Raw genomic sequence first — 15191 nt, forward strand, 5'->3', positions numbered from 1 at the left:
CACAGGAAATTTAGCAGCCTAGCCAACCGTTCATTGTCTTTCGGCGGGCAGCTTGGGATGAGTTTGCATCAGAGGAACTGTGGTGAATGTATTATACTAATAATCCACCAGTGTATTTGTATCTGTGCTGTTGCCCTTGTATTTGTATCTGTGCTATGCTGTTGCCCTTGTGGGCTTCTCCTGTGGGCCATTGTATGGCATTATCCATAGAGGAACATGTTGGGGCATGTATGGGCTCCGCCCATGGCTCCTCCCCTTGAAGGGCAGTATAAAGAGCAGTCGACCTGTAGGCATTTCTCAGCATTGGTTCAGTCGCAGACAGGCACTGTTCGAAGTTGATTAAAGCCACAGTTTACTTCTACTCATGTCTCGAGTGAATTGATGGTCGCATCAATTTAATCAACTTAAACGGTACTATGGAATCGGCCCTCAAACCTGACCGACTGGAACTCGATCCGTGGGCTTCGGAGGTGAAATAGATTTTTTTGCACTGGCTCCGCTGCTTCAAGGCCGATCTCGCAGCCTCCTCCACACCTTCCGTCACCAACGAACAGAAGCTGAGCCTCCTCCACGCACGGGTGAGCCATCGAATCTCTGTTCAACTCGACGGGGCCTCGCAGCCTCGCAGACCACGCAGACTACGCAGATGCCCTTGCGATGCTCGAACGCCTCTCTGTACGGCCTGTGAATGAGGTCTACGCGTGACACATCCTCTCCACTCGCCGACAGCGTCCCGGGGAATCGCTAGACGACTACCTACGCAACCTCAAAGTCCTCGCACGCAGCTGCAACTTCCAAGCCGTTACGGCCACTCAACATATGGAACTCGCCACCCGAGACATCTACGTGGCAGGAGTTCGGTCCAATTATGTGAGACAGCGCCTCCTCAAAAAGGGGGTCCTGAACCTGGATCAGACGGTAAAGTTAGCCTCCTCTCTGGAAGTAGCGTTCCAGAGCCTTAACGCTTTCCCGGCTGACCACACGACCCTCTCGTGGACCCCAACTAAAGACTACCCCAGGCCTGTGCCGTGCGGCCACCCGCACATCATGGGGCTACCCTGCTATTTCTGCGGCCAGTCCCAACACCCCCGGCAGCACTGTCCGGCCCGTAACGCGAACTGCAGCAGCTGCGGGAGAAAAGGACATTTCTCCAAAGTTTGCCTGGCCAGGTCCAAGAACTCTAACCCACAGGCCCGATCCTCAGACACACAGGCCCGCAGACCCAGCAGTATAGCAGCGTGTCTTCTGACTCCGTCCCCTGCAGATGCGTCATCAGCCTCGTGCTATCCATGGGCACAGCCATCTTCCAGTCCTCACAGCACGTGCGACTCACGGGGGCCGGCATCTTGGCCATCTTCCCCCACGCGGCCCGGCCACGTGCGATCCATGGGGGCTGCCATCTTGGATGCCGTCTTCCTTACCGCCCGCCACGCTTGACCAACGGGGCCGCCATCTTGGCCACCAGCTGCTACGCCGCTTGATGCGTAAGATCCACAAGAGCAGCCATCGCGGAGCCGACCCAGTACCTCCGACCACGCCTACTACCGGCAACTCAGCACGGTCACCCTGGACCAGTCGCGACCCAAGCACCTCCGGAGTTCCATGGTGACCGTCCGGGTAAATGGGCACGATATGTCTTGCCTTTTTGACTCTGGGAGCACAGAGAGCTTCATTCACCCGGACATGGTAAGACGCTGCTCGCTCACAATTTTTCCGGCGCACCAAACCATCTCCCTCGCCTCTGGGTCACACTCGGTGCAAATACGAGGGTGCACTACCGCAATCCTAGCAATACAGGGTGCCGAGTATGCCAATTTTAAATTGTATGTGCTCCCAGACCTCTGCTCCTCTCCTATTGGAACTAGATTTCCAATGCAACCTCAGGAGCCCAACCCTGAAGTTCGGGGCGCCCCTACCACCACTCACCATATGCAGCCTCGCGACCCTAAAAGTCGACCCTCCCCCACTGTTTGCAAACCTCACCGCTGACTGCAAACCAGTCGCCACCAGAAGCAGGCGGTATAGCATACAGGACAGGACTTTTATCAGGTCCGAGGTCCAGCGACTCTTGTGGGAGGGAGTCATCGAGGCCAGCAATAGCCCCTGGAGATCTCAGTTTGTGGTCGTCAAGACCGGGGAAAAGAACCGGATGGTTGTAGATTATACCAAACCATAAACCGGTACAGGCACCTTGATGCGTTCCCCCTTCCCCGGATTGCAGACATGGTTAACCAGATCGCATACTACCGGGTGTTCTCCACGGTGGATCTGAAGTCTGCATACCACAAGCTCCCAATCCGCCCGGAGGACCACCACTACACGGCTTTTGAGGCAGACGGTCGCCTTTGGCGTCACAAACGGGGTTTTGGTGTTCCAATGAACAATAGACCGAATGGTGGACCAGTACGGGCTGGGGGCCACATTTCCATACTTGGACAATGTCACCATCTGCGGCCATGATCAGCAGGACCACGATGCCAACCTCCATAGATTTCTCCAAACCGCCCAAACCCTAAACCTCACGTACAACAAGGAGAAATGCGTTTTCCGCACAACCAGACTAGCTATCCTCGGCTACGTTGTGGAAAACGGGGTTCTAGGACCTGACCCTGACTGTTTGCGCCCCCCTCCTGCAACTCCCCCTCCCCCACTGCCCCAAGGCCCAGAAGAGGTGCCTCGGGTTCTTTTCATATTATGCCCAGTGGATCCCCAACTATGCGGATAAAGCCCGCCCACTAATCAAGGCCACCATCTTCCCACTGGCAACTGAGGCCCACCAGGCCTCCCGCTGCATCAAGGCGGACATCGCCATAGCTGCAATGCGCGTGGTGGATGAGTCTGTCCCCTTCCAGGTGGAGAGCGACGCATCAGAGGTCGCTTTCGCCGCTACCCTCAATCAAGCAGGCAGATCGGTAGCGTTTCTTTTTGCGCACCCTCACCACCTCTGAAATTCGGCACTCCTCAGTCGAGAAGGAGGCCCAAGCCATCGTGGAAGCCGTACGGCACTAGAGGCACTACCCTGCTGGTAGGAGGTTTACCCTCGTCACCGACCAACGATCGGTAGCCTTCATGTTCGATAATACGCAGCGGGGCAAAATCAAGAACGATAAGATCTTGAGGTGGAGGATCGAACTCTCCTCCTATAATTACGATATTGTATATCGTCCTGGGAAGCCCAACGAGCCCCCAGATGCCCTGTCCCGCAGCACGTGCGCCAGGGCACAAGATGTCCGACTACGGGCTATCCAGAATGACCTCTGCCACCCGGGGGTCACCCGGCTTAGCCACTATATCAAGGCCCGCAACCTGCCCTACTCCACCGAGGAGGTCAGAGCCATGACCAGGGACTGCCAGAACTGTGCGGAGAGTAAACCACACTGCTATCGACCAGATAAGGCCCACCTGGTAAAGGCATCCCGGCCCTTTGAGCGCCTCAGTATCGATTTCAAAGGGCCCCTCCCCTCCAATAACTGCAATACATATTTCCTCAATATTATTGATGAGTTCTCCCGCTTCCCCTTTGCAATCCCTTGCCCCGACATGACCACTTCCACCGTCATTAAAGCCCTACATAGTGTCTTCACCCTGTTTGGTTTCCCCAATTATGTCCACAGTGACTGGGGCTCATCGTTCATGAGCGACGAACTGCGTCAGTACCTGCTCAGTAAGGGCATCGCCTCGAGCAGGACTACCGGTTATAACCCCAGGGGAAACGGGCAGGTGGAGAGGGAGAGCGCGACGGTCTGGAAGACCATTCTACTGACCCTGCGGTCTAGGAATCTCCCAGTTTCTCATTGGCAGGAGGTCCTCCCCGATGCGCTCCACTCTATTAGGTCCCTACTTTGCACAGCCACAAACGAGACCCCTCATGACCGCCTATTTGTTTTCCCCAGGAGATCCACCTCAGGGGCCTCACTTCCGTCCTGGCTGAAGACACCGGGGCCAGTCCTACTCCAAAAGCACATCAGGAGCCATAAGTCCGACCCTCTGGTAGAGAGGGTCCAGCTCCTACACGCCAACCCCCAGTACGCTTATATCGAACACCCTGATGGCCGACAGGATACGGTCTCCCTCCGAGACCTGGCGCCCGCTGGTGTTCCACTACCACCACCACCGCCCCTCCACCATATCCCGCCCAACCTACCACGACCAGCGCCCCCGCCCCTATATAGCTCCCACGCTCCCTCCCGCCTTCACCGATCCACAGGAATGAAGCTCCAGAAGAGACGCTCCCAGAGTCCACGTCTGTACCCGCACCGGCGCCCTCACTACCGATGCCAGCACGGATGAGTTTGACACCTGGGCCAGCAACAACACCAGAGCTTCGGCAATCACAGTGCATAATCCGTGCGCCGGACCGGCTGAACCTATGAACCCGTCACCCCCGCCGGACTTCATTTTTTTTAACAGGGGGTGAATGTGGTCAATGTATGATACTAATAATCCACCAGTGTATTGGTAACTCTGCTGTTGCACTTGTATTTGTATCTGTGCTGTGCTGTTGCCCTTGTGGGTTCCTCGTATGGGCTATTGTATGGCATTATCCACAGGGGTACATGTTGGAATGGCTCATGGCTCCTCCCCTTGAAGGGAGATATAAAGAGCAGTCAACCTGTTGGCAGTTCTCAGCATTGGTTCAGTCGCAGGCAGGCCCTGTTCTAAGTTGATTAAAGCCACGGCTTACTTCTACTTATGTCTTGAGTGAATTGATGGTCACATCAGGAACCTGCCATGCAAGTGTATTAAACCGCACTGGCTCCAGACAGATACCATTGTCACCTGCATAATGTTGCAGGTTGCAATTCAGAATGGTGACTTCCTCGTGGTTCTCTGACAGTAAATAACCGGTGCAATTTTAATTGCTGAACCTCTGAGGGGGTAAGGTTAATATTGTCCCCTGTGTTTTTTCCAACTTATTTGTTGCTTGTTGCTTTTCTAACATAGCTGGATATTTAGCAGCATCTAATGTCAGTAATAAAAGACAAAAGGCTATCTTCATTGAGTCAGTGAGGCTGTGAGATTGCTGCTGAAAGCAAACATGTTTACCTGCCTTAACAAATCCCTTGTTTTGCAGCTGTCAATGTTTCCTTAATTCCTGGATCAGCTGCAGTTCTTCTAAAGCAGACATGCTGACAACTGATCAGAACCAGCAATCTGAGCGAGTGACGGCTTGAGGAGTCTTTTCAGATCAGCCATGTTATTTCCTCGAAAATCATAACATTTCTTTACTTAGCTGCAGATGGATTGGGTCCTGTGTGGGTGGTACCTTACCAAGCAAACACGAATGGGTAACAATCAAATTAATCAGTGCTCTTAGAGAAATGTAAATTGCTTTGCTTTTCTGAATTTTTAATGAGGCGATTTGAAAGATGATGGACAAATCCAGCAAACAGTCAGAAAGTCTACCCTCATGCTGCCGCAGGGAAACAAACTGTAGTATAATGAAGTCCCATAAAGGGTTAACTGCAATTGTCTGTGATGTCATAGAAGGAAGTGACATCTGCCTATGTGTCTGGAGAGTCTAGGAAGAAGCAGCATGGAAGGAAGCTAGTGCAAGACAGTATTCTCATTATTGCAAATATGTTACAATAAAGTTAGAGTATGTGCAGCTAATTTTAAGGCGTTATTGCAACTCCTCCAATCAAACCGCACAATATATGGTGACAAGCAGTAACAGGACAGCAGCACTAGAAAAATCTCTACCTTTGCTGGAGAGCTTTGAGAACGTTGTAGGCCTAAATCAGGCTGAAACGTGGCCAAGGTGGTAAAAAGAGATTTGCTTGATTTTTCACTGTCCTGACTAATCCACCTAACCTGCACATCTTTGGAGTGTGGGAGAAGACTGGAGGACCCGGAGAAAACCCAAACAGATCCAGGGAGAATGTGCAAACTCCACACAGACAGCCGCCAAAGGTCGGAATTTAACTGGGTCCCTGGGTGTTATGAGGCAGCAGTGCTAATCACTGTGCCACTGTGCCGGAGTCATTGATGCATTGGAGACATATTTCAATCTTCTCAAGAACATCATTATGGAATATGCACAGTTCAATAAACATATCCAGAACATGAGTAAAGCATTTATGCATTTATTCTTGATTTGTACCGATTAGCAGGCGATTATGTACACGGTAATGTGAAAGAGCAGCAAATTCACGGCAGAATAGTTCTTGGAGTAATGGATAATACCTGATCAGATAATTTGCAGTCCTGGGAAGACTTGACAATGACAAAGGCCATTCAAATAAGTAGATCAGAAGGCAGAAATGATTAAAAATCAGAGGAATGAGAGAGAGAGAGAAAGAGAGAGAGAGAGAGAGAGGCGGATCTCAAAGGAACAGATGCAGTTGAATTTGTCAGAGATGCAAATAGTAAAATAGACAGAAGGTGATCCGTGCGGCATGAGAAGCAATTAATAGCAACAGCCGAGACCAGCTTTTGTCGGTGCATAAGAGAAAGGCATGGACACAGGAACTGTACCTCCAAAGACACCTTTTGCCATTGGTGCAAAAATTGCGACATTTTCAGGCACTTCATCGCACTAGGTGCAATGTGTTGAATACAGAAAAGAAAAAGTTTGAAAAGGAAGTAAAGTCCATGAAACGGACAGCTCTTGAGACATTGAGATATCCTTAGGAGATATTTTTTGAAAAATAAGTGGAAACTATTGGAGTGCAGAATCCCTGGTGGAAGGTCAGAGGGCACACTTTGAATTAAATGCTGGAGCAGCAGTTCTTTCAGATGGTGAAGCATGGTTTAACTCGTGAGTTCTTCAAACATCCTGCAAAACACTACATGAAGCAGGAAAAACAGAGCTGAAGGTTCTGGGAGAACTATATGCTACTTTAAAGCACAGAGAGAAATAAATTATTGAAATACTGTACATAATTCAAGATCAGAGTTATTTGCTCTTCAGTACAAAAGCAAGTATGGAATTGAATATAGTTCAAGGAATAGAAGAAATAAAGATATCGGGCATTACAAATTAACCGGTTTCAGGAAGGTTCCAACGTGTATTACGATTAAATCATGCCAAGACATCCTCCGACAGAATTTCACACCTACTGATGTCAAGTTCAACTTCAAAAGCTGAACTGAAACATTAGGACTCTTACCATTGGCATTTCTACAAAGCTACTTTTCATATGGAGACGGAAAGTCACCAAGGACAATGGCTATATTGGTGTCCTTAACTCATCAAGGTGAGGGATGGATCATTCGTGAGTTGATATCTGGGGCATTAAGGAAACTAATCAGCTCCGCCATAAAACAATAGCCATGATCTACCAACCATGAACGAATCAATCACGTTCTGAAATCACAATGGGAAGAGAAGTCATGTGACTAGAACAATCATCTTGAAATGTATGTTATTACAGCACCCAAGCTGCTAAAGCAGTCACCTGGAAGAGATCTCCCAATGCAGCACTAACACAATTTCTCTCTCCCTTCTGTCTCTCAAGTTCAAGGCCCCACCTTTATGAGAGTTTGAAATCCAGCATGGAGTTAGAGAACCACAGATGCAGTGAAAGATTCATAAGCAGTGAAATCTCTTTTTTTAACCTTCTGTCATTGAATCTCAAATTTTGCCAAAATGTAAGCTGCTGTATAACTTGTAATTTTGCATGTTTGTGTTTGTCTATGTGTTTAGAAGGTCGGGACGTGGGTTTGCCTGTTCAAAAGTAGCTTGCGATATTTATCTGGGTGGGTTTCCAGCTCATTGAAAACTAACCCCTTTATGTTTAAAGTTCAGGAAAGCCTGCCATAATGCTTTTTTTTTTACAAACATCACATAAATGGTTAAGCAAGGATATTAAATTAATACTTTGGGGAGCTTTGACAAAGGGTCATCTGGACTCGAAACGTTAGCTCTTTTCTCTCCCTACAAATGCTGCCAGACCTGCTGAGATTTTCCAGCATTTTCTCTTTGGTTTCATTAAATTAATACCTTCATCCTTTTAAATCACAAAAAACTCTGTTGTCTTCAATTAAACAGTGGGAAGAAAGGTCAAATCCTGACATGTGTCCTTTCTGGTCGTAATATAATGCTGATTTTCGTTTTGAGGTGGTACCCAGCGCAATCCATTTGATGTGGTCCACATGGATTTTAGCAAGGTTTTTGACAGGGTCCTTCATGGCAGACTGGTCAGAAAAGTAAGGCCCAATGGGACCCAAAGGCAAAATGGCGCATTTGATCTAAAATTGGCTGAGAGGCATGAAGGAGAGGGTGATGGTAGAGGTGTGTTTCTATGATTGAAAGTCGGTTTCCAGTGGTGTTCCACAGGGTTTTGTGCTGGGCCCTTGCTCGTTGTGGTGTACGTTAATGATTTGGACGTAAATGTGGGGGGTATGATCGAGAGATTTCTGGAAGAAACAAAAATTGGTAGGGTGGCAAATAGTGAGGAGGATAGCTGTGGACTGCAGGAAGATATCAATAATTTGGTCAGTTGGGCAAAGCAGGAACAACTGAAATTCAACCCGGAAAAGTGTGCGATAGTGCACTTGGGGAGTGCTGATAAGGCAAAGGATTAAACTATGAATGGCAGCACCCTGGAAAGTATTGAAGATCAGAGAGATCTTGAAGTGCATATCTACAGATCCCTGAAGATGGTAAGACAGGCAGATAAGGTGGTTAAGAAGACATTTGGGATACTTGCCCTTGTTAGCCAAGGCATAGAATATAAGAGAAGAGAGGTCATGCTGGAATCGTATAAAATGCTGGTTTGGCCACAGCTGGAGTACTGTGTGCAGTTCTGGTCACCACATTACAGGAATGATGTGATTGCATTGGAGAGGGTGCAGAGGAGATTCACTAGGATGCTGCCTGGGCTTGAGTGGTTGAGCTATGAGGAGAGATTGGATAGGCTGGCGTATTTTCCTTGGAGCAGCAACGGTTGAGAAGGCACCTGGTGGAGGAGTATAAGATTATGAGGGGCAAGATAGGAAGGGAACTTTTCATTAGAAAAGTAGAGGGGTAAATAACCAGGGGGCATAGATTTAAAGTAAGAGATAGAAGGCTAAGAGGAGAGTTGAGAAGAAGCTTTTTCACCCAGAGGGTGGTGGGAATCTGGAACCCACGGTCTGAAAGAGAGGCTTAGTCAGAAACTCTCAGAACATTTAAGAAGTATTTAGATATTCACTTACACTGCCATAACGTGCAGGGCTATGGGTCAAGTGCTAGAAAATTGAAGTGGTGTAGTCAGATCCTTGTTGACTGGCATGGACACAATGGGCTGATTAGCCTCCTTCTGTAATGTAAACATCTATGAATCTATGAATCTACCCACAGAGATGTTCCACGCCCTTTACTTCCAAAAAGAGCAACTCAATGTTAAGACAAAGGGTCATTCTACCTGTGAAAGAGTTAATGGGTTGTTGCTCAATGATGGTCCTGGTTCCACAAGCCAAATAACTCCCTAAGAATATGTGTTGGTCTCACTGAACTTAATTGTTATGTTTTTGGTACTGGTATCTTTCAAAATTAATCAGTACACATGTAAGCACAGGAAATGATTGACATTGCAACTGTCCTTTGTTGCTTTTGCAATCGAACAAACAAGAAAATATAGATCATGCGATCCTATAATGCATTGGCTTTCAGGTTACGGCAAACCAGACAAGGCATACAATATATAATATCAGTAAAGTTGTGAACATGAAATTCCACCCAATAGCATCCGGAGGTGAAAGTTTTTCTAAATTAGGTAAGAGTTGAATCATAGAATTGTAGAATTTACAGTGTAGAAGGAGGCCATTCGGCCCTACCGAAGCCCACATTTCTACCCAATCCCCGTAACCCAGTAACCCCCGCTTAACATGCCTTGGACATGAAGGGCAATTTATCATGGCCAATCCACCTAACCCGCACGTCTTTGGACTGTGGGAGGAAACTGGAGCATCCGGAGGGAAAACCACACAGGCACGGGGAGAACATGCAGACTCCGCAGACAGTGACCCAGCGGGGAATCGAACCTGGGGCCCTGGAGCTGTGAAGCAACAGTGCTAAACCACGATGCTACCGTGCTGTCCTCTAATTTAGATATAAACAGCAAATCCTGGCCAAAAAAAAGCACTGGAAGAGGAATCAAAGCTTCTCAATTTTCATTATACCATTCGGAGGAGCATGTTTTAACCAGTTACCCTTTGGAATAACATCAGCACCAGAGGATGACGTGTTGATACATGGGTCCACTCAAGGTGAGCATGATGGAGTGAGCGCATTGCGGGGAAGAATTCATGAGTCAGGATTGACACTCAACAATAGTTTTCAAATCCATCAATCAAGTCTCTTGGTCACATAGTGTGTGAATCAGGAATAAAAGATTCACTGAAGACAAGAGTCTTAAAAAAAAGAATTCCTGCCCAAAAGAACATCACAGAGTTACACAGATTCAAGGGAATGGTAAATCAACTGGCAGAATTTCTAAAAATAAACAAATAACCAGTGATCAATGAGCTTCTACACCAGGTATTACACCAAGGCAGGAATGGTAGTTATACAGACTTGAAACTGTGGGTGAAATTCTCCATCCGTTCACGGCACTGGGATTTTAGGACCCTGCTGCAGTGGATAGTGGATTTGGCTGAGTGCTAGATTCCCCATACTCGCCAGCAGTGGTAGAGGGGCGGACTTGCAACAGAGAACCTCGGCTATTAATGCTGTACTTTCTGCCAGACCTCAAGTTTTGTCCAGCATTTTCTGTTTTTTTTAAAGACATGAAAGGTGTTGGAAAGAAACACCAGAAATCATTCGAAAAAAATCAAGGTGAGCTTGATGTCATCTGAGATATTAGCACATTGCAATCTGGAATTATCTACAATGATAAGAGCAGACAGGTACAAAGAGATGGGAAACGCAGACCAGTCTGTTATGCATCATAGTCATTAACAGATACAGAGAAGAGATACACAGTAATTGAAAAGGAAGCACTCACAGCCAAGCGGGCAATGTGGGAAATTTGCTGAGCGCATCTTAGATTTCCACATTACGATAGGAACAGACCACAAATGTTTTGTCACAATTTGAAAGAGCTTGCCAAGAGTTCAAAAGGATTAAAGTAAGATTGATGAGGATTGATCTCATTCACATACGTTCAAGTGAAGAAACAGAGCACAGTAGCTGCTTTATCAAACGTTGAGCAGAGAAACCAGAATTGTTGGAAGAAGTCAAGAATTTTGCTATAATGACAGGTCATACATTACAGTGAAATCAATGAGACCCGAAATTCAGATGAGGAATATAAGCAGATCAGACAATTTTACCAACATATATACCACATATCATCCTATTTTGAGAACATGGCGAGCTTTTACAACACCCCCTCCCCCACACGGGGTGTTTGCAATGGTGGAGGTGGCCCGCCTTTGGAACATATACTCATATGCTCTGACAGTCAAGGAGAAAGCAATATGAAAAGAAGCTGGTGTATCAGACTGTTCTCAGATCTGGGACGGCACAATGGTCAGCACTGCTGCCTCACAGTTCCAGGGACCCAGGTTCAATTCTAGCTTTGGTCTGTGTGGAGTTTGCAAGTTCTCGCCGTGTCTGTGTGGCTTTCCTCCAGGTGCTACGGTTTCCCCCTACAGTCCAAAGATGTGCAGGTTAAGCAAATTAGCCATACTAAATTGCCTCTTAGTGTCCAAGGATGTGTAGATTAGGTGGGGTTACGGGATTACACGGATAGGGTGGGGGTGTGGGCATAGGTAGGGTGCTCTTTCAGAGCTTCAGTATACACTTGATGGGCTGAATGGCCTCCTTCTGCACTGTAGGAATTCTTTGATTCTCTGTTACAATAAAGATAGAGGGCTGGATTCTCCGTTTCTGAGACTAAGTGCTGAGGCTGTTGTGAAAAGTGTGGACTTTTACGACGGCAAAAACAGCTCGACAGGTGCACCGATTCACCAACTCCAAAGGGGCTCGCACGGTCATCACGTGAAACCCCGCCGTTTGCAAGTGAAAAGGCGCCGGATTCGCTGGGTCCATGATGAAATGAAAAATGAAAATCGCTTATTGTCACGAGTAGGCTTCAATGAAGTTACTGTGAAAAGCCCCTAGTCGCCACATTCCGGTGCGGCTGTTACGGGAATCGAACCGTACTGCTGGCCTGCCTTGGTCTGCTTTCAAAGCCAGCAATTTAGCCCAGTGAGCCAAACAACCCCAGCCGCACAGCTGCAGCCGAACCTAAGCGATTCATCCCACCCCCAGCACACACACACACACACACACACAGCATCGCAGCCAACATTGCTGGAAGGAGAGCAGCGCCGCGGTTCCGGGACGCAGAGCTGGAGACCCTCCTGGACGCTGTGGAGCAGAGGCAGATGATCTTGTACCCCGGCTCAGGGGGAAGTTCATCAGTCTCCGCTGTTTGCCGTGCGTGGGCGCAGGAAGCAGACGTGGTCAGCGCCATTGGCAAAGTCACCCGCACTGCCACAAGTGCAGGAAGAAACTGCACAACCACCTCAGCGCGGCCAGGGTGACGTGGCAGCACTGTGTCCCTGGCACCAACCCCCCTACCCCCCACATACATGTAATCTGGACCCCCCTCCCCTAGGGGGACGGCCGGATCCCCACCCTGTCCCACATGCCTGCCTGCAGCCATGCCAGCCCCAATGGCTGGGTGCCCTGGCCACTGATGCCATCATCTACCCAACCCCTGGGCTGCATGTGCTGGACTGTCCAACAGTGTCGTTGTTTGTGTTGCCCCCCCCCCTCCCCCCCCCTCCCAGGACAAGGCTGCGCACAACCACTGGGAGTGGGAGAAGGCTGGAAGGGGAGCAACAGACCTGCAGCCCCTCACCGTGCCCGAGCAGAGGGCACTGGACGTGGCCTGCGGCCTGGAGGAAAGGGATGTCACCGACGCGGAGGCTGGCGGAGGGTGAGGAAGTGAGACCCCCTGCCTGGTTGTGGATCCTCATGACACATGTGTGCCCACCCACAACCCCTCACCCCCAACCCCCCACCGCCTCATCCCTACCCCCCACACCCCCCTCATCCCTCACCCTCACGCCTCACCCCGTCCAGCTGTCTAACCATATATGCCGCTTTGAGTCTTACAGGACCTGCCAGAGATGGGACCGGTCCATCCAGAGACCCCCGCACCCAGTCAGTGCCAGAGCCAGTGCCCCCCCCCCCCCCCCCCCCCCCCCCCCGCTGGACGGCAGAGCACTGACGGCGGAGAGCAGCCTGAACACCAGCCCTCTGCTTGAGACCCAGGAGACCCGAAGTTCGGGTCGGAGGAGGACACAGACTTTCCATCATAGCTGTCTCCTCCACCCTCACCCATCTCAGAGACAATCACCTCGGTTGGGCAAACTAATGAGGAGGCTCTTGGGCCCCAATCCGACGCACACCACACAGTCGGTCCGGTACAGCAGGTGGAAGTAGGAACAGCGAGGGGTCGGACGGTCGGAGGGCAGCCCGGCCCCAACAACCAGCTGCCGCCCAGACGGGTCCCAGGCTCATAGAACATAGAACATACAGTGCAGAAGGATACCATTCGGCCCATCGAGTCTGCACTGGCCCACTTAATCCCTCACTTCCACCCTATCCCCGTAACCCAATAACCCCTGCTAACCTTTTTGGTCACGAAGGCCAATCCACCTAACCTACACGTCTTTGGACTGTGAGAGGAAACCGGAACACCTGGAGGAAACCCACGCAGGCACGTGGAGAACGTGCAGACTCCGCACTGACAGTGATCCAGCAGGGAATCGAACCTTGAACCCTGGCACTGTGAAGCCACAGTGCTATCCACGTGTGCTACTGTGCTGCTGGAACATTCAGTCCCAGCCACAGTGCAGATGCAGGCAGGGTCCCAGGGACTATGGGAGGGGATGACGGCCGGTGTCCAGCATTTGCGGGCGCAGATGGAGGAGTCCGTCTGCGTGCAGGAGCAGGGGGTGGTGCCGGACATGCGTAACACCCGGGCCGAAACCGCATAGGTGGCATCAGCGGTGGAGGCAATGGGGCCAGTGGTGGCGGATATGGGTCAGCGCATGCAAGACCCTGGGGCATTCTGTGTAGGTGGGAGCCGAGGCCAAGGACAGGACTGCCCTCTCACAGGCAACCATGTGCCAGAGCCACCTGGAGATTGCAGCGGCGCTCCTCAGCGTGGCCCAGTCACAGCAGGCCATTGCTGAGACCATTGGCAGCATTGCCCAGGCGCAGGCTGGTATGGTGCAGACACAGAGGGAGGTGACCCAGTCTCAGAGGGATGTGGCCCAGTCCCAGAGGTATGTGGCCCAGTCCCAGAGGGACATGGCCTGCTCACTGGCTGATGTGGCCCACACCCTGAGGGACACGGCCCACTCACTGGCTGATGTAGCACAGACCCTCAGGGTAGTGGCACAGTCGCAGAGTGATGTAGTGCAGTCCCAGAAGGGGATGGGCCACTGCCTATGCTCCATGGCTGCCAACGTACAGACCCTTATCGAGACCAGATGGCGGGGCGCCTCAGGAGATAGCTCTGCTCGCACCCCGTCCCATGGAGTAACCCACGTGCCATTGGGCACCCCGAGGGAGGAGGGGGTGCTGCGGTCCATGCCGGTGACCACCACAGGGGAGATGCTGGAACAGCGCAGCACCTCGGACTCCCCCCCTCCTGTCCCTGGTGCATCTGGTGGGCAGTGGGCAGAACAGGGCGACACTAATAAAAAAAATGAAAATCACTTATTGTCACAAGTAGGCTTCAAATAGTCGCCACATTCCGGCGCCTGTTCGGGGAGGCTGGTACGGGAATTGAACCTTGCTGCTGGCCTACCTTGGTCTCCTTCCAAAGCCAGCTCTTTCGCCCTGTGCTAAACCCCGCCACCTGGGACGCCCGAGCAGGAGCCGGGCCCATTCAGGCCGGGCCGCCCCAGGAGACCTGCGCTAACGGGGACCCTCATCGCAGGGCAGGACTCACAACAGTCCGCCTCCACTCCTGCTGTACCGACTGGGGAACCACCTAGGAGTAGTGTTAGGGCCCGTGAGGCCCGAAAGTTAGTCACCAATTAAGTTGGCATGGGTGCAAGGTACAGTTTAGTTATAGGGGCTGGGGCACAGACTGTATATATTGGTTCACCTGAAACACCTGTAAACACTGTTGAAACCTGCCTCTGTGCTCTGTCTGATGTGCGGGCGTAGGGCGGTCAGTGCTGGCTAGTAGGAGTGGGGGTGGGGGGGGCGAGTGAAGGCCCAGTGGGTGGACCAT

This window comes from Scyliorhinus canicula, chromosome 4 (assembly GCF_902713615.1).
Source record: "Scyliorhinus canicula chromosome 4, sScyCan1.1, whole genome shotgun sequence".
In the NCBI taxonomy this organism is placed as follows: Eukaryota; Metazoa; Chordata; class Chondrichthyes; order Carcharhiniformes; family Scyliorhinidae; genus Scyliorhinus; species Scyliorhinus canicula.